Source organism: Protopterus annectens, chromosome 14.part0 (genome assembly GCF_019279795.1).
Source record: "Protopterus annectens isolate FY-2018-M chromosome 14.part0, PAN1.0, whole genome shotgun sequence".
In the NCBI taxonomy this organism is placed as follows: Eukaryota; Metazoa; Chordata; order Ceratodontiformes; family Protopteridae; genus Protopterus; species Protopterus annectens.
In genome coordinates, this window is record NC_056748.1 from 56,532,787 (window position 1) to 56,557,244 (window position 24,458).

Below are 24,458 nucleotides of genomic sequence, written 5' to 3' on the forward strand. Positions count from 1 at the left end.
GTACCCCAGGAATCTACAGGTTTTTCACCCTTCAAGTTGCTGTATGGTCATAGGGTGAGGGGCCTTTAGATTTGATTTGTGATGAGTGGGAGGGTGAGCATGAATCCCACAAGGAGTCTGTTCTGGCATATGTCCTAAACCTCAGGATAAGGCTTATGAGTTCATGGGCTTGGCCCAGAAGAATCTGGCAGAAGCCCAACAGCAAAAAAAGGTGTGGTATGAAAGGAATCGAGGATACTGTGGGACAGCACATTGTGGTGTTCATTCCTGTCAGACACAATGAACTTCAGGCAGGTTATGAAGGGCCCTTCAAAGTGGTAAGGAAGGTCAGTGATGTTAATTACATGGTGAACCTGCTAGGCAGGAGGCAGGGACAAAAACTGATACCCATCTGACACTTACTGGGCTTAATGGTGAACCCTGCCCTTTTCAGTCTACCCAGGACCTCCCTGATATACTGAAGGTACTCTTGCCAGAAATAGCTGTAGATGACAATATCATCCAGGTAAGCAAGGACATAATCTTCTGCTCCTGCTAGGATATGCTCTACTAGCCTCTGGAATGCTGCTTGGGCAATTTTCAACCCAAAGGGCATCTTTGTGAACTCATATAATCCAAAAGGAGTCACAAAGGCTAACCTTTATCTAATGATGGGAGTCAAGGGCATGAATGGGGCATTATTCTCAATTATGGGCCGGATAAGTGCTGAGTATAGGAGGGTTATAACTTCTTTTGCTGTCGAGGCAATGCCTTTACTAATCAAGTGAGCTACATGGAAAGCTTTCCTTACAATAGCAGACACGTGGTGGTCAAAGTTAAGGTCACGGTCAACCTGTGATCCCAAGCCCCTTGCCACTTCATGGGTACTTAGGGTATTGTTGTTGATTTGATATTGTGAAGGGACATTGTTTGTGCTGAAAGGAAAAAATGATGTATTTCTTTGCATTCAGTTTGAGACCGTGACTACTACACTAGTCACTGGTCTGTGTGAGACCATCCTGGAGTATACTGACATAATTTGGGGATTCAATGATTGCACCTAGTTTGCAGTCTGCAAACTTGGTCAGCCACAACCCTTTAGTTTTGACCTGAACTTCTGAGACGTATATACCAAACAGTAGGGGACCCAGCGCTGATCCCTGTGGAATCCTGCTGGCAAAACATCTGCTGATTAATGTGGAGTCATTCACTTTGATAATGTGTGTCTGGTTTGTGAGCCAGTTGGCAACCCATCTTTCAGTGAAGGGGTTTACATTCAGTTTGCTAAGCTTATCAGTAATGCCTGAATGTGGGATTGTGTCAAAAACCTTTCCCAAGTCACACTGGTTTGTGGGTCCTTTATCCACATGTTGCTACACCAGGTGGGTGCACCCAGGTTTCCCAGTGAACATGTCTGCAAACTCCAGCAACACTGCTCAGATTTCTCAAACCTGGGTAGGGGATAGCTGCTGGGATATTGCTACTTCCATGCCTCACTGAGGAGATACATCACCAGATCCCCCTCAGTATCCTCCTGCCATGCACTTCAACTACTCATCACTAGGCCTCCCTGTCAAGGTAAGGCTTCAGACCAGTGGCCAGGAGGGTATCCAGTCTGGTAATGGAGATATGCAACCTTCAGAAACAGGACAGTTCACCTTTTCCTCAGAGGACTTAAAAATCCATCTGGAGTCAAAGAGACTTGAACTGGAGACCAAATGTTTAGAGATTGAAGAGTGGCTGTGGTATTTGGAGGTCATAGGTTTACAGGTTCATAGGTGTTTACTAGGCTAACAACCACAAGGGCATTTTAAGCCTAGCCATGAATCCCAGATCTCTGACAAGTTGTGATAAACTTGATAAGTGTAAGCAGGGGTTTGGGAGATGAAACATTTACAAGCAGGGGCCTGGTAGATAAACCATTTACGGGGTTCCTGTGTCCATTAGAGACATTGGTGCCAAACCAGGGATGATTTTACAAGTTCTGGTACCCTTGATAAGTATAAGCAGGGGTTTGGGCGGTGAAACATTTATGAGGAGGGCCCTGGCAGATGAACCATTTACAGGCTGTCTGTGTCCATTACAGACGTAGGTGCCAAATCAGGAATGAATTTCCTGTTCCCCATCCAATTGTCCAAGTTGGACTTGAATTGGGTGAGGGAGGAACTCTGCTTCACATGGATGGTGAACATGTTCCACAGAAGGGGTAGTCTCTGAGATACATGCATGTCTCTCCAGCAGGTCATATTTATATCACAGTCAAGGTTTAAGTCTTTAGAATGGGTAATTCTGGTGTTGTTTGTTTTGTGGATTTCCAGGAGATCAATCAGAGTGGGGTCTGACAATACCCTGTATGCCAGGCATATATCTCCTCTCAAAAGCCTGTAGGAGACAGAATACAGGGATAGAGCTTTGAGGCAGTCTGCATAGGACATTTTACTTACTCCCTGTACTATTTTAGTGAAGATGTTCCAATTGTTGGATATACCTGGTTAGGTACATACCAAGGGGAGCATTGTACTCTCTGCATCAAGCACAATTTCCCCCAAGAGCACACAGGGAACATGCTCCTGACCTGGGACTGGACTCTCTGTTTTCCTAGATCCCAGATAAGACTCACTTTGGAGCACTGTGTCCCAGTTCTAAGTAACTGACAGACCCACATCTGGTGCATGCATGCTCGTGCACGCTCACACACACACACACACACACACACACACACACACACACACACACACACACACACACATGCACACACTCTCCTGGGAAAGGCTGGCACAGATTTACTAGCTGTACCCCTCTCTGCCCAGACTATAAGGTAACCACACTGCCATCAGTCAGCCACTTTAAGGCTCTTACAAGGGTATCCAATTATACTGCGTAAAATCAATATTAATATAAATGGTAGAGTATAACCAAAGCAGCAAGGCTTTTCAGTGTAGCCAAGTCATCACTAAAGTAAGCATAAGCACTCTCAAGATATTAAAAGTATTCTCTAACAGACCAGCCACAAGGAAAGGTATAAAATATTTAATAATTAATAATAAGATAGAAAACATGAGAATATAAAATATAGGTTTCCTAGGTGTGTACTAGGCTAATGAACCTGGAGTCTTTACAAGCCTAGCCCATAGAAGTGCTCTGACACCGTGCTGCCCGACGTTAGTTCCCAGTGTCTCTATCAAGCAGAGCCACTGGAGTGATCCCTGGGATGAACTTTCTATTTCCCATCCACTTATCAAGATTTCTCTTGAAGAGACCAAGTGAGGTGCTCTGCTTGACATGTATGGGAAGTCTATTCCAGAGCATGGGCAGTCTCTGGGTTATGAACCTGTCTCCAGCATGTTCTGTTGATTGTGGTAATGAGGTTGAGGTCTCTGGAGTGTGTGGTGTGGAGGGATTGGGATTTCCTTAGCTGTAGCATTTCTAACAAAGCTGGCTTTGTAAGTCAAGCAGAGATTGCCTCTTAGCAGACGATATGAGACAGAGAATAGCTGGAGGTTTTTGAGTATGTCCATGTATGACATGTGTTTAAGGCCTAGGATCCTCTTTGCAAGGTACTTATGTGGCCTTTCCAGCTGTTGCATGTGTCTAGTAAGGTACATGCCAAATGGGACATTATACTCGATGATTGGCCCAATGACGGAAGAGTAGCGAGAGATGATGACCTCTTTCTTCCTGGATGCAAAACCCTTGGTAATGAGATATGCCACATAGGGGACTTTCTGACCACTGCTGTCAACCTGTGTCCCCAGATCTCTTATAACACCTTTAGTGTTCAGTGGACTCCCATCAATGTGGTAATTAGTGGGAACTGAGTTTTTCCCAAAGGGGATGATGACGCATTTTTTGGCATTAAGCTTAAGGCCATGGTTTTGACACCAGTCATTGGTCTCGGTGAGGCTTTTCTGTAGGATGTCTACATCATTTGGGGAGTTAATAGTGGCTCCCAGCTTGCAGTTATCTGCAAACTTGGTCAGCCAGAGTTCCACTGTGTTGGCCTGGACTTCTGTGAAGTAGATGCCAAACAGGAGAGGACCCAGGACTGATCCCTGTGGGATTCCCCTTGTGACTAGTCAGCAGTCTGACTTGGAGTCCGCTACTTTCACACTGTGAGTTCTATCTGTGAGCTAATTTGCAACCCAGCTAGTGATATAGGGGTTGATGCCTAGTTTGGTGAGTTTGTCAATAATTCCTGAGTGGGGAATGGTATCAAAGGCCTTGGCCAGATCAAGGTAGGCTGTATGAACTGCCACAACTCTGGTGACAAAGAAGTCAACCAGGTTGAGCAGGCATGATCTACCTTTCACAAAACCAAATTGCTTGGGATCTAGAGTTTGTAGCTTCCCTATATCCTTGTTAATTAGGTCCATGATGATGCACTCCATAGCCTTACATATCAGACTTGTCAGGCTAATGGGGCAATAATTCCCAGGGTCTGTAGTCACTCCCCCTTTATGGACAGGGATAACTGTAGCACTATGCCATCCAATAGGGACAAAACCTGAGGTGAAGCTGTAATTGGACAGGGAACACAGATGTGGTGCCAGTTCACTATGTCGTTCATGTAGTACTCACCCAGGGATATTGTTGGGTCCCATGGAACCTGTATTCTTGGCCTTGGACAATGCAGCTTTAACCTGTGCTGCAGTAATGCTGGGTGCCTGGCATTCCTTCTGTATTGTGATTGGTCCTTTGGGGGGAGGGGTATCTAAGTACAATAAACACCAGAGTTTGAAACCCCAGGAGAAATAAAATATCACAGTTGGGTAGACTCAAGCAGATGCAGAAAAACGATACTTACCTAATCTCACTGTATTTCCTGACTATCTACAGAATAATTGTTCCCTAGCTAACTTAATTAATACAGCAAGGCAAGATTAGATACCGAGATGCGTACTTCCACAAGGCAATGTGATGAGCTTCGAACTAACTGAACTGAACTCATTTCAACTGCCTGTGATAACTGACACAGATCTTTATATCAGGTTCCAAAGAAAACAAAACAAAACAAACTGCTGTGAGTTCTGTCCTCTCAGTGCTGGTTATAGAATGACATCACATTTTATCACCTGACTCTGGTACAATATGTACTCAGAGCTTTGCTAAGATCTGTTGCAGTATCTGAAAGCCATAGAACAATTTCAAAACCTTCTACTCTCTCTTCCAGAATTCTTTGTTTAAACATATGCATTTAATCATTCCTCCCTGGGTTGGAGCCTAAGACTGAGATAAACCACTGGGTGCTCTTCTCCCTCTGAAGAAATCTGGCTAAGTAGAGCTGCCATCCCATGGTTTGAAGCATCCACATGCACAACAGTTCTTTGCTGTAATCTGGACTAGCTAACACTAGGGGTCCTCCCAAAGCTTCTTTAAGCTTCTGGAATGCCTGCTCACATGCTGAGGTCCACGTTACCTTATCTGGCCTGTTTTTCCTTGTCAGGTCTGTGAGAGGAACAGCTATGGTATAACTGGGGCCAAACTTTCTGTAGTACCCTGCAGTACCGAAAAATGCCTTCTCCTGCTTTTTGGTAGCAGCTGCAGGCCATGCCTGAATGCTTCTTACTTTGGCCAGTTTTGGCCTGATCGTACCACTCTCCACTCTATGTCCTAAGTAATAGACCTCTGCCATGCCCAACTGACATTTGCTGAGCTTAATGGTCAGCCCTGCCCACTGTAGTCTGCCCAGCACCTCGTTGACATGCTGAAGGTGCTCTTGCCAGGAATGGCTGTAGATGGCAATATCATCTAGATAAGCAAGGGCAAAATCTCCTGCTCCTGCTAAGATATGATCTATCAGCCTCTGGAAAGTCGCTGGGGCATTTTTAATTCAAAGGGCATCTTTGTGAACTCATACAGGCCAAAAGGAGTCACAAAGGCTGACCTCTCTCTAGCACTGAGAGTCAAGGGCACCTGCCAGTAACCCTTGGTAAGATCAGTGGTGGTAAGATACTTAGCCCCACCCAGCTTCTCTAGGGCTTCATCTGTGCTAGGCATGCGATAAGCATCTGACTCTGTGTGACTATTTAATTTCCTGTAGTCCACACAGAACCTGGTGCTGCCATCCTTCTTTGGTACCAGCACAAATGGAGAGGCACAGAGACTGCTGGACTCCTGAATTGCCCTAGTTCCAAAATTTCCTGTATCTCCTCCATCAGAGTCTTTTTGACTCTCTCAGGAACTCTATAAGGAGCCTCCTTAATAGTCATTTGGGGTCCTGTATCCACATGGTGCTGCACCAGGTGGGTGCACCCTGGTTTCCAAGTGAACATGTCCCCAAACTCCTGCAACACTGCTTGTATTTATTGAACCTAGTTAGGGGATATCTGCTGGGGTATTACTGCCCCTTCAACTGAGGGGTCAGTACAAGCCTCACTGAGGAGATCAGTCACCAGATCTCCCTCAGACTCCTCCTGCAATCCACTGTAAATACTCAACACAAGGGCCTCCCTATCATGGTAAGGTTTCATCATGTTAACATGGTACAATTTGTGCCTCTGCCTAGCAGTTCTACCATGTAGTTAACATCACTGACTTTCCTTACCACCTTGTAGGGTCCCTCCCAAACTGCTTGCAACTTGTTGTGTCTGACAGGAATGAGAGCCATTACCTGCTGCCCTACAGCATAATCTCTAACTCGAGCATTCCTGTCATACCAGACCTTTTTCTGCTATTGGGCTTCTGCCAGGTTTTCCTGGGCCAAGTCCATGAGTTCCCTGAGCCTTGTCCTGAGGTTTAGGACATATGCCACAACAGACTCCTTGTGGGATTCACACTCACCCTCCCACTCATTTAAAATTAAGTCTAGAGGTCCCCTCACTCTATGCCCATATAACAACTCAAAGAGTGAAAAAAATGTGGATTCCTGGGAAACCTCTCTGTAAGCAAACAAGAGATAGGGCAAACTGATCTGCAAATGCCCATAGCATGGTCTTGACTGTAGAGTTTAACCTGACAACAAGACCATTAGTCTGAGGATGGTAAGGGGTTGTCTTTAGGTGCTTCACTCCACAGTACTTCCACAGACAAACCAACAGGTGTGACATGAAACTGGCAACTCTGTCAGTCAGTATTTCTTTTATAAAACCTACCCTGCTGAAAATCTCTAACAAAGCATTTGCCATCATCTCTGCCTCAATGGAAGACAGAGACACTGCCTCAGGCTATCTGGTGGCATACTTTACTACCACTAGGATATACTATTTCTCTGTGGAACTTGGGGTACTCAGAGGCCCCACAATATCCATAGCTACCTTCTGAAATTTCTCCTCAATCACAGCCAAAAGCATCAAAGGAGCTTTCATCTTGTCTACTGCCTTGTCTATTTTGGTACTGCTCACAGGACCTGCAGTACAATTTTACATCTCTGGAAATCCCAGGCCAATAGAAGTTCTGCATAATACATCCCTTTTTATGTTTTATGCCCATATGACCTGCAAAGGGAATATAATGGACTATGGCTAGACATGCCAGACAGTACAATCTGGGCACTACCAACTGCTGTATTTTCTCACACTCTAGCTCTCCCTCAAGGATCCACCCTTTATACAATAACCCTTTGTCCCAGTATACAGATTCCTCTTTCCCTTGAGAATCAGGTGCTTCACTAGCTACCTCTCTCAGGCCTTGCAATGTAGGGTCCAAGAGCTGAGCCTGTTTCGACTCTCCCTTTGTAACCCTTCCCAACGTCCCTTCCACAGGAAGTCTGATATCATCTAACAGCGGTGACCCACTTTCAGCCTGGGTACTACTACTCATCTCTGTCCTTGCAGTTACTCTGTCCAATGGAATACCAGTACCAACAAGCAGCTGTGGCTCACTGCTACAGGGTAGCTCCTTCCCTGAAGTAACTACCTCACAAGTCCTGGCTGCAAGTGTGCAGACTGTCTGGGTCTCCCCCAGGCTGCCAGACCCACATGCTTGTCTCCAAGCCTGACTGTGTGTAACTGTATGAACACACAGTACTGCATTACCAAAATCAATTTCCTATCAGGACATCTGCAGGGTGGTATTTTGGTACCCTTGTTGTCTCAAGACAACCTACTGTTGGCATTTGTCATTCCCACTTACTGGCTTTCCCATCTTTTGTTCCCACCTTGCCTCTGTGGACATCTATATGCTACATGGCCCCACTGGTTGCATTTAAAACATTTAAACCTAGGTCCTGGATGTGTACCTGGACTAGTGGCTTCCCCTGCTACTGGCAGAGTCTGTTGGGGCAGTCTGGGCTGCCCATCATGGGTTCCCTTAGGCCCATGAGAAGCACTGGGTGTCCCATTCCTTTGCAGTGATGCCTTGTTTGCTAGGTATAGGTCTCCCATCTTCCCCAACTCATCTACAGTAAGGCATTGTCTATCAGCTAACCAGATCCTCACATCCTCAGGCAAAGTGCTAAGGGCTTGTTCCTTTACCAAAAGGTCTGCTATCCCTTCAAAAGTGGTGACCTGACATCCACTCACTCACCTATGAAAATAAGTGCTTAGTTCAGCAACTTATTCACACGCACTTTTATCTGCCTTTTTCCTATAGGCTTCAGGTTTTTAGCTTAAAAAATTCTAGCAAACAATTCTTTACAATTATAATTTAAACAGTTATTATCAGAGAGTTTAGACAGCTTTATAATGGAGCAAAGGGGTCAGGAACAGCACTCATACCTTCTCAAACATATGAATGAAACAATCATGGAGGTAATGTGGAAGAAATTTACTGACCTTTGTTGCTTCTGGGGTTCAGTTACTCCCTTCCTCATTACCTCCATGACTCTGGCGAAGAGTCAGAATCTCCTTTTCATGCTGCCTCTGCCTCTTGTTCTTCTCAGCTTTCAGGCATAGCAGTTTCTCATTTTCCTCTGTCTCTAGATACCTCACTCTCTCTGCTGCCTCTATTTCCAAATGCTTGTCCTCCAACTCAAGTCTCTTTAACTCCAGAGAGATTTTAAGTCCTCTGTGGAAAGGTTGAGCTGCCCATTCTCTGAGAGTTGTACATCCCCATGGCCAATCTGACTGTCCTCCTGGTTGCTATTCTCTGATGCAGCTGTGACTAAAGCTGCAGTCATGTCTGCCTTAGGTTGGCATGCACCAATCCTTTAGCCTGGCACATCTCAGCCAACTGGCTCCTTATCAGCTTGCCAAACTCCTCTACTGACATCCTTGCCTGCTCTCCTTGACTAAGCTAACAAAAAAATAAACAATTCTGATATGAACTCTGAATGTTCACTGCATGGCTCATTAAGAGTATAAGCACCTTCAGTGATCACTGTACATATGCTACAGGAATTCAATATCCACACCACTACAAGCCAATTAATATGTGATGTGGCTAACTTACCACTATCAAACAATTAATATGTGATGTGGCTATCCCACCACTGCCAAACAATTAATATGTGATGCCCCTGCACTGGCCCAGTAATCAAGAAGCCTAAATCCTCACCACTAGCACCAGTGAGGGATATTCACATTGGGAAGATGACAAGTACGCACACAGTAAAGTACAATTTCCCTTTAGAGCACACAGAGATCACAGTCAGTCTGGGTCTGGTTTCTCTCTCTTTCTCTCCAGATCCCCAGTAAGACTTCCCACTGGCACAGTTATAGGGTTAAGATCTCAGAAGAGTGGTCAAGCCAAAACCTCCAGTGCCATCTCTCTCCAGCCAGTGTTTCATATCCCTGCCTAAGTAGCTGTCACACACACACTCACACTTTCAGATTTGATTTATATACAAACACACAGACATTTCTGGGGAAGCCTGGCACAGATTCATTAACTATTTCCCCTTCTGACCAGACTATAAGGTAGTACCAGCTACCACCAACCACTCTTACTTATCAGTTACTAATAAGGCCCTTCACAAAGGGTGACCAATTCTACTGTGTAATCTTACTGTTATCCAAATGGTAAGTGTGTCCAAGACTAAAGCTATTTAGGAGTGGTCTGTACAGTGTCACCAAATACATATGCAAGTAGTCTAAGACCTTAAATATCTCTAAACAAAACCAACCACTATTAAAATGTTTGAATATATTTAGTAATAAATAATAAAAGAACTAGACAATACTCAATTACTCAACATAATGACATCAGAGTTCAGAATTACAGTAAATACTTTAAAGCAACATTAGAGGAGAGTCTCACATAAATACAGAAAACATCTAGACTGATCTTACTATTTTCTTATCTATTCCTAAGAGAGATACTATGATCTAAACCTTACTCACAGAGCAAGGCAAGTGCTGATGATATGTTTACAGGTCCAGAGACAAATACAAAATGCAAAGACTTTCTCTCTAAGATATTTCTTAAATGAATAATACACATTACTGCTGGGTTATCTCAGATTACATCATTCTTGTCACCTCTGCCTTAGTTCCCAGGTTAACAGAAACTTAAAATTTAACATATGTCTGTGAAAAATACTTGTCTCACAGATGTACAGCTGCTAGGAAGCCACAAAGTAATACAAAAACACTGTACATGTGAAACCTAGTAATTATCCTGTCTCTTAGCTGAGATTAACCAACTTTATAGCAGATCGTAAAACTATTTTCTTAGAGTTTGCATGTTAATTATGTATATTCCAGGCTTTACCATCGACACACACATTTGCATAGGCATGTCGTTTATACACATTTATGCTCTTTTCCAGCAGGGTGCACTGTGGTTACAATCTTGAAGCTCAGTACAAAACATATAGTATCTGATATTGTTAATCCTCGTTCATTCCTTATGCATGGGGATATCAGTTCTGACCTCGGAACCGAACCAGCCATTTTCCAAGCTCACCTCAGCTTCAAACTCTTGAGCTAAACTCTTACCCACAATCCCCCTCTCCCTGTTACCTCAGATTTTATTTGCCACATTGCCATTCGGTCATGTCAAGCTGCTTCTCTTGAGCTAAGTACAGTTATTTGTTGTTTAATAGTCATTCATATTACTTTTCTGTCAGAAAAGTTTCTATTTCATTGTCTCTTACCCTATCACATCTAGTGACCATATTTTCTTCAGGTTTTTCTTCTCTTTTCTCTACCTTTTTACCACAAGGTATTCTCCCCTTACCATCGTTGGTAATCCTTCCCTTTTTTTCTCATACGTTCGGGTATTCTTTTGTACCATTGCTGGTACCCTTTTCTGCTATTTAATTTGCTATCATGGCAGATAAGAAAGGTAGTCCGGGGTTTAAACAGTGTTCTGATTGTGGACACAAACTATCTACTTCTGATGCACACTCTTTGTGCGTTTATTGTTTGGTGGCGTCCCACTTGTCTGTTGACCCGCCCTGTACTATCTGTGAAAACTTTTCAAATAGAACTTTGTTGGAAAGCAAAAACAAATTGTTGCTGAAGGGACTTCTTAAATCTCCCTTTTCAGAGGCTATTTCTGGGTTGGAGGCCTCAACCCCTCCTAGAGCCCATAAGAAAATCTTGGATGTTCCTACCAAGGTTAAATCTTTGCCTTTGTCCCCGGCTGGGGACTCCCACCAACGAAAACCTAAAAAGGATAAAGTTTCAGCTCTGGAGCTCACTCAGTCAGTCCCAGTGCTTTCGGTGCCTAGACCTTTGGTACCAAGGCCATCAGCTCCATTAGTGATCTCAGCTCCATCTTCTCCTGCAGCCTTCACTATATCAGCACCAAGGGGCTCCTCGGTTCAGACTATTACCACTGTATCAGCACTGACCATTCAGTTGGCGCAGACCTTGACCACGTCAGCTCCGACATCATACATGGAACCGACGCCTTTATTGTTGACTCCAGTTTTGTCGGTTCCAGCTTCGGTACCGACAACCACTTTGGCACCGATCCATGTGTCAGTGCAGACCATGACCTCGGCACTGATGACTTCTTCGGTGCAGACACCCATAGTCCAGTCTCTCTTGGCACCGTTGTTCTCGGTGCGGACTGGTGAGATGGGCACCGTTGCCTCTTCTGTGGACAGGCCTGTTTCTCCCTCACTCTCCGTGAGGTCCACTAGAAGCCTTTCTGAACACGATGTGTTGTGTCTTGTGGATCAGGTGCTCTTGGCCAGAGGTATCCCACCCCTCAGGAACTATCCTTCTTTGGGAGGTGATCACCCATCTCCAAAGACCCCTTCTTATTCTCCTCCTTCATTGCCTTTGAAGTCCATGCATATAGCACAATCTTCCCCTTCTACGGTTCCCTTTATGGATCTCACTAAGGAACCGCAGTTGCCTTAGCAATAGGAATGTTTTGCTATGACCCAGGATGTCAGTTGTAACATGCATAGTTTGCTGCTCCACAGCCATCCAGGGACTCCGGGTTGGCAGGCTGAGCCACTTAGGGGAGGGATGACCCCTGTCCTAGACATTCACTCCTCTTCAGGTGGACCAGCCTTCCAACTGATGGAGAAGGCTTTCACTGCTGCTGGCGATACTGGACTGTCTATCCCTCCGCCCTCTTCTGGTACACTGGTTTCACAAGTCGCACCTAGCGGACACCGGGTGAAAGATCCTTAGAACATATTCCCACAGGAACCCCCTTTTCTGCTGTCTTCTCCAGCTTCTCCCACTGAGGAAGTCCACCAGAAAAGTTCTTGTAAGAGGAAGCACATGGACTTGGGAGTCCCTCACTGAAGACATAGATTTTGATGAGGGGGAAGGATCCCCTCGGTCACCCTCTGAGGTATCCTTTGGTGATATCCTCGAAATCCTGATACAGAGAGGTGTCTGGCAGTCCTCTAATCCGACCTCTGAGGAATCTGTGTTCCTGCAGGCCTTACACGCCCGGCCCCCTACCTCTTGGGTTACTCCACCTGCCGATGAAATTGCCCAGCTTATCGTGCAGCATGCTTGGAAGGCTCCTGATACCATCAAAGCTATTTCCCAGAGGCCAGATAAGATTTTCTCCCCTCCTACTATGGATCCCCATTGTTCAAAACGTCTTCTTGTGGATGCTTTGGTGGTGGCGGCTGCAATAAAAAAGGATCTGGCAGAAGAAGAAAGCCAGACTGTCCATCCACCTAACAAAGAGTCCTGGGCCCTGGACAGAATAGGGAAGCACACCTTTGCATCAGCAACCTTTACTATCAGGTCCCTGAATTATATGGCACACTTTACCAGGCTTCAAAGGGATCTGATTTTTGAGCTCTCTGAAACCTTGGCTGGTGCCATGTCTGATGAGGTCCGTGACAAAGTGGCCTCTCAGCTGGCCACCACTGAGTCAATATCTAACTTCTCTATTTGACTGATATCTCACGCATCAGAAGGAGCAGCTAGAGCAGCAGGTTCAGCTGCGGTCTTGAGATGACATGCCTGGATGCACTTGTGCAATTTTGCGGAACCTTTTAAGGCTTCCTTTCTTAACACTCCCACTGAGGCCTCCTCGTTATTTGGACCCAAAGTTAAAAGCACACTGGCCAGATGTGAACATGACGGTAAGACCCTTTCTGCCATAGGTGTCCATTATTCTTCCCCTCAAAGTGCTTTCTCCCGAAACCAAAAGAGTGGGAAGATATGATTCAAGAAATCACAGGGTCCTTTCCGTGACACACAGGCCGAGTTCTCCCCTAGGGGCAGAGGGGGAAACTCACAGAGAAGACACTCCTTTCAGGGCAGAGAGGGTCTGTGAAACCAGGGTGCCAGGGATTCTTTCCATGGCCAATCCTACCAGTGCTCCTGAAGAATGGCCCAACTCCATTCCTCTGGAGGTGGTTAGGGGACGTTTCTCCTTGTACCCTTCTGCCTGGCTAACCATCACCACTGATTCTTGGGTACGAAGGATTTTAAACAGAGGTTATCATATCCTCTTCGATCTTTGTCCCATCCCTTCAAAAAATCTTCCCGACGTTCCACCCATTCAAAGGGAAGAAGCAGCACTAGAGATAGAAAAGCTGCTAAGAAAGAGAGTCATCCAAATAGTCCCTCCAGACCAGATAGGATCCGGATTCTACTCAAGACTATTTTTGGTGCCAAAGAAAACCAGGGACTGGAGACCAGTTTTGGATCTCAGTGTATTGAACAAGTTTGTGAGAGTACAAAAATTCTGGATGGTCACAATACAGTCTATCCTCCCGCTTTTGGAAAAAGCCGATTGGATGTGCTTGATAGAGCTTCAAGATGCATACTACCACATAAAATTGGACAGGCCATCAAGAAAATTTCTGCACTTCTGTATGGGAGCCAGTCACTACCAGTTCAGAGTACTGCCCTTTGGACTCTTTACAGCCCCCAGAGTGTTCACAAAGTGCATGGCAGTTGTCACAGCTCACTTGTTACTTCAAGGATTCCAGGTGTTTCCATACCTAGGCGACTGGCTCATTTCCGCCCCCACCAGACATCTACTGGAAGAAGCCCTGGCATACTCTCTCCTCACTGCTCAAAGGCTAGGCATAACCATAAACTGGCAAAAATCCAATTTCACCCCATCTCAGTCAACAGAATTCATAGGAGTTATCTTGGACACAAAGAACTGCAGAGCTGCTATTCCAGAGCACAGAATTTTAAGGATAAAGCAACAAATGATTCCAATCCTTTCAAGGGAGAAATCCAAGGCTGACTCGGTTCTACAGCTGTTGGGTTCCATGGCAGCCTCCATCACCATTGTCCCCCTGGCCAGGTTTCACATGAGGCTTCTACAATGGCTACTGCTAACCCAATGGTCTCCTTTTCAGCATCCTCTTTCAGCCATGATTTGAGTAACCTACGGGTGCAAACAGGATTTAAATTGGTGGATGACACACAGTCTGTCACAATGGTCTCACCCCTTCTCCCCCCAGCAGCCCAAGGCCACAGTGACCACGGATACCTCCATGATGGGGTGGGGGGGGCTATGTCAGGGACAGACAGTCCAAGGCACTTGGTCCGAACTGGAGGCCCATCGGCATATAAATGTTCTAGAGCTGAGGGCGGTGCTTCTGGCGTTGCAAGCATTCCTTCCCCTGCTGCCGTCTGGGACAATTGTGATTCAATCAGACAACATGGTGGTGGTATGGTACATCAACAAGCAAGGTGGAACCAAATCTTACCCCCTTTGTTGAGAGGCCATGAGGATATGGCAAAGGGTGATGGCTACCAACCATTTTCTTCTAGCAACGCACATTCCCGGGAGTTCCAGGGTGATAGCAGACAGACTCAGCAGATGCATTCTTCAACCTCATGAGTGGTCCCTGAATCCCTTGATAGCGATGGAGATCATCCACCACTGGGGCCATCCTTGCTGCAACCTCTTTGCATTCCGACCAACTACAAATGCAGCAACTACTTTGCCCTGATTCCCCCTCTGGGACAGTCACCCAGGGATGCTCTAGTCCACAATTGGCCCTTGGGTCTTCTTTACACATTCCCACCCTTTCCCCTCATTCCCGAGTTTCTGAAGAAAGTCCATCGGTTGAAGAGCAAAGTGATCCTCATAGCACCATATTGGCCTCGACAGATTTAGTTCCCCTTCCTTTGGCCTCACCTACTAGATCGACCATGGATTCTCCATCCAACCCCGGAGTTGATCTCACATCCACAGAACCTGATTCATCCCAAATTGAACAGCCTGAAGCTCATGGCTTGGCTACTCCAATTTCCTTGATTGCCAGGCAGAATGATCTTTCTTTACCAGTACGTAACATTCTCATTGCATCTCATAAGTCTTCCACTAAAATTACTTATCTGAGCAAATGGAAAAGATTTACCTGTTGGCTGAAAGATAAACAAGTAGATCCCTTCTCAGAACTAGTGTCAATAATACTAGACTATCTGGCCAACCTTTTCCATTTGGGTCTATCGGCCTCTACCATTAGAGTTCATTTGGCTGCAATTTCTAATTTTCATGAGGGTGTCCAAGATTCCTCTCTTATGTCCCACAAATTGTGCAAGACCTTCATAAAAGGTGTGAGTCATCTGAAGCCACCTTTTAGAGAACCTATTCAACCATGGGATTTATCATTAGTTCTACAAGCTCTGACAATGCCACCTTTTGAACCAGCCTCTTCTCGCACCCTCAAACATTTGTCATGGAAAACCTTGTTTTTGGTCACCATTACTTCTGCCAGATGGATTTCTGAGCTTCGAGCTTTATGTATCAAGAGTCCATACTTGATTTTTCATAGAGATAGAGTGTCTCTGAGAACTAACCCATCATTTCTGCCTAAAGTGATCTTTGAAATGCCCATTAATCAAGCCATTGAAGTGCCAGTTTTCTTTTCCAACCATTCAAACAGAGGAGAGTATTGCCTGCATACCCTAGATATACACGTGCAAATCCGTTTTTACTTGAACAGGACTAGGTCCTTTCCTAAATCTGACCAGTTATTTTTGGCCTTTTCTTGACCTAGATTAGGATCTGCTGTTGCTGAGGTCACATTAGCTAGATGGTAGAAGGACTGTGCAACCTTCATTTATACACAGCATAATATTCCGTTGCCTACTACCATGAAAGCTCATTCAACAAAGTCGGTGGCAACTACTGCTGCCTTCCATGCCAGAGCTTCTTTACATAACATCTGTGCAGCTGCAACTTGGGCTATACCTCATACCTTCATCAATCATTATAAATTGGATTTGGCCTCCAGGGGAAGAGCATCTTTCGGTTCTATGGTGCTCAGGAATGTCTTTCCATGAGAGCCTCCCATAGAGGAATAGAGGTAGCTGGGGACTTTGTCCCATGCGTAAGGAATGAACGAGGATTAACAATATCAGATAAAGAAGTTATGTCTTACCATAATGTCCCATCTGTATTGTTGATCCTTGTTCAGTCATTACGACACTCCCTCCTTCCCCCTCCTGTGGTTTCTAGTGGATCTCACCATCCGGTTCTCTTAGGTTATTTGACCAGAGGTAACCTCTACCTTCTTTGACTTGCAAACTCAATCTGAGGTAACAGGGAGAGGGGGATTGTGGGAAAGAGTTTAGTGCGAGAGTTTGAAGCTGACGCGAGCTTGGAAAACGGCCGGCTCGGTTCCAAGGTCGGAACCGATACCCCCATGTGTAATGACTGAACGAGGATCAACAATACTGATGGAAGTTATGGTAAGACATAACTTCTTTTTTCTTACATTTCTAAGGCAATCATAAAAATCATATTACTATTCACAATAACAGAATTATTTACAAAAATTCTAGCTGGCTGGCCTGGCAACCTTCAGAGCGTACACCAGTCCTTTGGCTTCACAGACCTTGGGCAACTGGTTCTTTATCAGCTTACCATAATCCCCTGCTGACATCTTTGCCTGCTTCCCATGACTAAACTAAACTAACCAAAAATAAATATAACAGTTGTGAAAATGAACTCTGAATGTTTACCCTGTGGCTGTTGAGAGTACAGTCACCTTCAGTGACAACGGCCCACAGGCTACTGAAGTTCAATTAATATCCTACCACTCTGACACCAATATGTGATGGCCTCTCTACCCTGGGCCAGTAATCAAGGAGCCTCAATCCTCACTATTGACATCAGTGAGAGACAGTCACTAAAAACAGAAATGGATTTACATAGTATTTCAAATGCAGCTGTTTGCATCAAGCATAGTTTCCCCCAAGAGCACACAGGGAACCCACTCCAGATCTGGGACTGGACTCTCTGTTTCTCCAGATCCCAAAAAAAACTCACTTTGACTTCGGAGTGTTGTGTCGCAGCTCCAAGTAGCTGACACACCAACACCTGGGTATTTGATTTTCACACACACACACACACACACACACACACACACACACACACACACACACACACACACGCACACACACACGCACACACACACAAACACACACGCACACACACACAAACACACACACACACACACACACACACACACACACACACACACACACACACACACACACTCATGGGAAAGGCTGGCACATATTTACTAGCTGTACCCCCTCTGCCTAGACTATAAGGTTACCACGCAGCCTCCAGCCACTGTATGGCTCTTACAAGGATATCCAGTTATACTGAGTAAAATCAATATTAATATAAATGGTGGAGTATAAACAAAGCAGCAAGGCTTTTCAGAGTGGCCAAGGCATCACTGAAATAACTGCAAGTACTCTCAAGACATTAAAAGTATTCTCTAAAAGACCAGCCATAATGAAAGGTATAAAAATATAGTTTTAACCGATTATTTACCGAGGCAATCCAAGCCCTAGCCAGCCAACTGCCTCTTAGCTCCCACAACCTAGATAGTTTCACCCCTAAAAATCTACCCTTATTTAGCTTTCAACCTGTTGTCACATCACTTATCCGTACCCTAATCAGAAAATTAAAACCCACCACACTCTCGGCTGACCAACTTCCGGCTGAATACCTACAAAAATCAGCTGATGCCATTGCCTACCCAGTGTCATTACTTATCAATCGCCCCATAGTAGAAGCAAACATTCCTGATATCTGGAAGATATCCTATGTACTCCCTCTTCATAAAGGTGGTAGTTCTACTGAACTATCCAATTACAGGCCTATAGCTATACTCTCTCCCCTAGCAAAGATAATGGAAAAATGTATTCAGAAACAATTCATTTACCACCTAATAAATAACCACCTCATGGCAGATACCCAGCATGGCTTCAGACCTCACCATAGCACTACCTCAGCCCTACTAGTCTTTTCCAGTACCATAAACCTTAATCATAATAATAACCATATTTCTTCAGCTCTTTTTTTGGATCTGTCCAAAGCTTTTGATATGGTCGATCACCAACTATTATTCCATACCCTGCAATCACTTTGTCTAGATCCCAAAGCTCTTCAATGGTTTAATTCCTACCTAAGTGGTAGACAGCAGGCTGTACTTTGGCAGACCAAACTCTCTACCCTGCTACCTAACACCCTGGGAGTACCACAAGGTTCTATATTAGGGCCACTGTTATTTCTCCACCTTCATCAACGATTTGAACACTGTCATACCTAAAGTCAGCTGTATGCAATATGCAGATGACTTTACACTGATTTTCTCAGCAACATCCCCTACTAAGTTAGAGTTACCCTGACTACCTTTAACACTATAGAAAACTGGCTTACCAATCGTAGCCTGATGCAAAATCCTAAAAAGACTGAAATGCTGTTATTCCCACCGACACAAAGGTTTAGCACCATTAACTTTACAATTAAAGCAAAGGATGGCACAATAATGTCACCTGACCACTCTACTAAACTACTAGATGTCACTATTGATAACAACTTAAAATTCGACCCACATGTTAACCAATTGATCAAAACCATCAATAAAAAAACTAGTTCCATTGTACAGAATAAAAAGCTTCCTGACTCCCCCAGCCAAGGTTGCCATTGCTCGATCTCACCTTCTCTCTACTCTCTTGTATGCATCCCCTCTTCTCCGTAATACTAGCAAGACTGTCCTGAACAAAATCACTAACTGTTGTAATCACATCACCAGGTTTGCCACTGGGCTGCCTTTCAGGACACATCATTGCATCAATATAATTCAGCTTGGATGGCTTGAACTACCTAGTCTAATCTTATATAACCAACTAGTTATGGCCCACAAAATTATATACAACCCTGAAAACACCTCTGCACTCAAAAATCTGGTCACCCTGTATAACAACCCTAGACCATTGCATTCTTCCAACAGACTCCTTATTCAGACATGTAAAACTAATAACCTAGCCGGCGACTCTTTCTTTACAACCTCTGTAGGCAGATCATGGAACTTTCTACCCCCTGAGATTACCTCACTTTCTTCTCTAGGTCAGTTCAAAACTAAGCTCAAACAATACCTGGGATCAAAATGGACATACTATTGTATCAAGCCTGGCTAATCTTTTCTCCAGACTGTGTACAGCTGCTATGTAACCTATATTGTACAGCAACTTTCAGATTTATCTACTCTGAATAACTGTTCCTAAGAAACTATTAAAAATGGTCGTTCATTGATTTAATGTAAAAAAAAATAAATAAAAAATAATTCTATATGTAATTTTTGTATGGTTTGTCTCTATGTCCACTGTAAATTTTCTATTATGCTGTCTGTGACATGTGATATGTAATTATATTTTTGTTACTGTTTGGAGCTTTTCTCCCTGGGCCTCTGCTGAAAATGGACATATATCCAGTCAGACTATCCCGGTTAACAAATGTAAAATAAATAAATAAATACAATAATGAATAATAAAATAGAAAACCTGAGAGTGATAAATATCTAAGTACAACAGACACCAGAGTTTCAATCCCATATATCAAGAAGATGTACTGGAACCATACGGAGATATAAATGAACTGTTTATTCACAAGTAAAACTTAAACAGAACTTTCACAGTTTAAACTGCTTCTTCAGGCTTGTAAAACAGATAACATTACAGATGCGAGCCACTATAACTACATCAACACATGCCTATCTAATTAAAAGTAATCATTCAATTAAGTACTTAACATTTTCAATTAAAAGCACTATCCAAATAACCAAACATTATTATACGTACATATATATATATATATATATATATATATATATATATAGGGGTTGTGGGGGGGTGTAGCCCCCCACCTACTTAACTTTTATATTCATGAATCTCATTTCACTGAAAGCTAATAAAATAAAACCAAAAGTAGGTAGGGGGGCTATGCCCCCACACCCTTAAATGTGGGGAACAGTGCCCCCACCCCCTAACTGTATATACTAACTCCAGGATCGCACTACAGTGGGGAAAAGGGCATATACGTTTTACTTGCCCAATAGTACTTACATTCAGTGAAATGAGTTTTCAGTGATTTGGTGTGGGTGTTTTGAAATTCAGTTAAATGAAAGTAGGCCTATATATATATATATATATATATATATATATATATATATATATATGAAATACCCGTATATAAAAAAAATATTTAAATATTTATGAGTAAATATAAAATTAAAAAGCTAATATCATCTAACACAATTCCGAAGGAACTTTAATTCAGGTTTAAGAGTAAAAACTTCATTGAGTCCTGGTGGACAAAAATATCTAAAACGTAAGATTCATTTATTTTCCCATCTTTCTGTCACATTATTTATATCACCCCCAATAAGATACATAGAAATGTGTTCCAAAATCAAGAATTTAAATTTATGAGTATTATCTGTATCACGTATATCTTCATACAGTGAATTTGTTTCAATGCATCTTCTCATATCAGTCATATGACTACAGATTCGGTCCTTTAACCTTTGATTCATTTTACCTATATAATAAGAAGGACACAGTGCATCTTGTTGTATATATCAAGTTCTTAGTATTGCAAATTTCCATTTGCATGTATATAAAAAAATCTTGGTACTACTGAACTATATATATATATATATATATATATATATATATATATATATATATATATATACATTTACAATTATTACATTTATAAGTACCTGTCTTATACATCCATAAGTTCATAGGTGTGTACAAAGCTAATGGCCCTGAAGCCTTTACAAGCCTAGCCCATATACGTGCCAGGGCATCGTGCCACCCGACGTTAGTTCCAAGTGCTTCTATCAAGTAGAGCTACTAGAGTGATGCTTGGGGTGAACTTTCTATTTCCCATCCACTCATCAAGATTTCTCTTGAAGAGAGCCAGTGAGGTGCTCTGCTTGACATGTATTGGAAATCTTTTCCAGAGCATGGGCAGTCTCTGGGTTATAAACCTGTCCCTCCAGCATGTTCTATTGATTGTGGCAATGAGGTTGAGGTCGAGGTCTCTGGAGTGTGTGGTGCAGAGGTATTGGGATTTTTTTTAGATGTAGCATTTCTAACAGACCTGAGTCAGACATGGCTTTGTAAGACAAACAGAGATCGCCTCTAAGTAGACGATATGAGACAGAGAATAGCTGGAGTTTTTTGAGTCTGTCCATGTGCGACATGTTTAAGGCCTAGAATACCTCTTTGTGAGGTATTTTTGTGGTCTTTCCAGCTGTTGCATGTGTCTAGTGAGGTATATGCAAATGGGGCATTAAACTTGATGTTTGGCCTAATGAGGGAAGAGTAGAGAGAGATGATGACCTTCCCTTTCTTCCTGGATGCAAAACCCTTGGTAATGAGATGTGCCACACAGAAGGACTTTCTGACCACAGTGGCAATGTGGTGGTTGAAGGAGAGGTTGCTGTCAACCTGTGTCCCCAGATCTCTTATAAAATCTTCAGTGTTCATTGGACTCCCATCAATGTGGTAATTAGTGGGAACTGAGTTTTTCCTGAAGAGGATGACAATGCATTTTTTGGCATTATGCTTAAGGCCATGGTTTCAACACCAGTTACTGGTCTCAGTGAGGCCTTTCTGTAAGATGTCTGCATCACTTGGGGAGTTAATAATGGCTCCCAGCTTGCAGTAATCTGTGAACTTGGTCAGCCAGAGCCCCTCCTTGTTAGCCTGGACTTCTGAGAAGTAGATGCCAAAGAGGAGGGGACCCAGGACCGACCCCTGTGGGACTCCACTTGTGACGGGTCAGCAGTCTGACTTGGAATCCACTACATTTACACTGTGGGTTCTATCTGTGTGCCAATTTGCAACCCACCTAGTGATATAGGGGTTGATGCCTAGTTTGGTGAGTTTATCAATAATTCCTGAGTGGGGAATGGTATCAAAGGCCTTTGCCAGATTGAGGTAGGCTGTATGAACTGCCTTGCCCTCATCCACAGCTCTGGTGACTGACTCAAAGAAGTCAACCAGGTTGAGTAGGCATGATCTACCTTTCACTAAACCAGGAGGAAACTAGTTCAGAAAAAAATCAAATCCCAAGAAGGAAAGACATCCCTGATCAGTAAGAAACTAAGGTCCCTCATAAAATCATCCAAGGCTAACTTCGAAAGAAAAATAGCCAAGGATTTGAAAGATAACCACAAAGCCTTCTTTAGCTATGTCAAAAATCTAAGTGGCAACTCGCAGATATGCTTTGAGCTAGTGCAAAATAGCACAAAATATACCGACCCTACTGATATTGCCAACATCCTGGCAGATAGATTCAGTGCAAACTTCACCCTCTCTCACCCCCAAAAGGGCCCACAACAATACCGAAAAAGTGTAGTGTCCTGGAAATCACAGACGCACAGGTGAACACAGCCCTTTCAAAAGCCAAAAGCACAGCGTCAATGGGGCCAGATGGTGTCCCAGGCTGCGTCTTGCATGAACTACAGAACAAACTAATCCCCCACCTAAACACACTGTTCAACCTCAGCCTCTCCACAGGCTACATGCCTTAGAATGGCGCACAGGAACGATTATTCCGCTCCACAAAGGAGGGGCCACAAATGACCCTGGTAACTATCGCCCCATAAGCCTGACTAGCCTGGGCTGCAAGGCTATGGAGCGCTTCATCATGGAACTCATTAACAAAGACATTGGGAACCTCCAAAGACTTGACCCTACCCAGTTCGGCTTTGTTAAGGGCAGATCTTGCCTACTAAACCTGGTTGACTTCTTCGAGACAGTCACCAAGGCCATAGATGAGGGAATTATAGAAAAACTCACCAGCCTGAACATAAACCCCTACGTCACGAGATGGATTGCCAACTGGCTTATAGACAAAACTCACATGGTAAGAATAGCTGGCTCCAGGTCCGACTCTAAACCAGTCACAAGTGGTGTCCCACAGAGCTCAGTCCTGGGACCCCTACTCTTCGGCATATGCTTCTCAGATGTACAGGCAAACATAGGAGGACTATGGCTAACCAAGTTCGCCAATGACTGCAAACTGGGAGCCATAACTGACTCTCCAGCTGACACTGACATTTTTCAAAAGGGCCTTACTGAGACGGACACCTTGTGTCAAAGTCCTGGTCTCAAGCTAAATGCCAAAAAATGCATAGTCATCCCATATGGGAAAAACAAAACATCCATGAATTACCACATAAGTGGCAGCCCCCTTAACACAGAAGAGGTAGAGATCTGGGGACCCAGGTAGATAGTAATCTCTGATAAACCAAAAAAAGGTACAAGCCAGATAGCCAGTCCCAGATGATTGTTTATTCTGCAAATCCACGAACCAACAATAAATATTTAAACATCAATTTCGATTGTGGTATTCATCTGATGGAGTGATACGACGAAAATGTTAGGATATTTTATACTACGTTAATGTTCTTTGGTTTGCAGTGTGATTTATCTGTGTTGGTTCGTGGATTTGCGGAATAAACAATCATCTGGGACTGGCTATCTGTCTTGTACCTTTTTTTGGTTTATCAGTGCAGTTTCGGGTACTTGTGACCAACTTGCTTGTTAGATAGTAATCTCTTCTTTGACAATCATATTGCCAAAGTAGTTAGGAAATCCTTCTAAGTAGCCCATCTAATTACTAAAGGGTTTGCATCTAGAAATAAAGAGGTTATAGTGCCCCTCTACTCATCACTCATCAGACCCATCATAGAGTACAATGCCCCATTTGGGATGTACCTCACAAGACACTTCCAACAGCTGAAAAGACCACAAAAGTACCTCACCAAGAGGATTACTGGCCTCAAATATATGTCCTATGCAGCCCGACTGGAAAAACTCCAGCTGTACTCAGTGGCATATCGCTTATTCAGAGGTGATCTCTGCCTGACTTACAAAGCCATG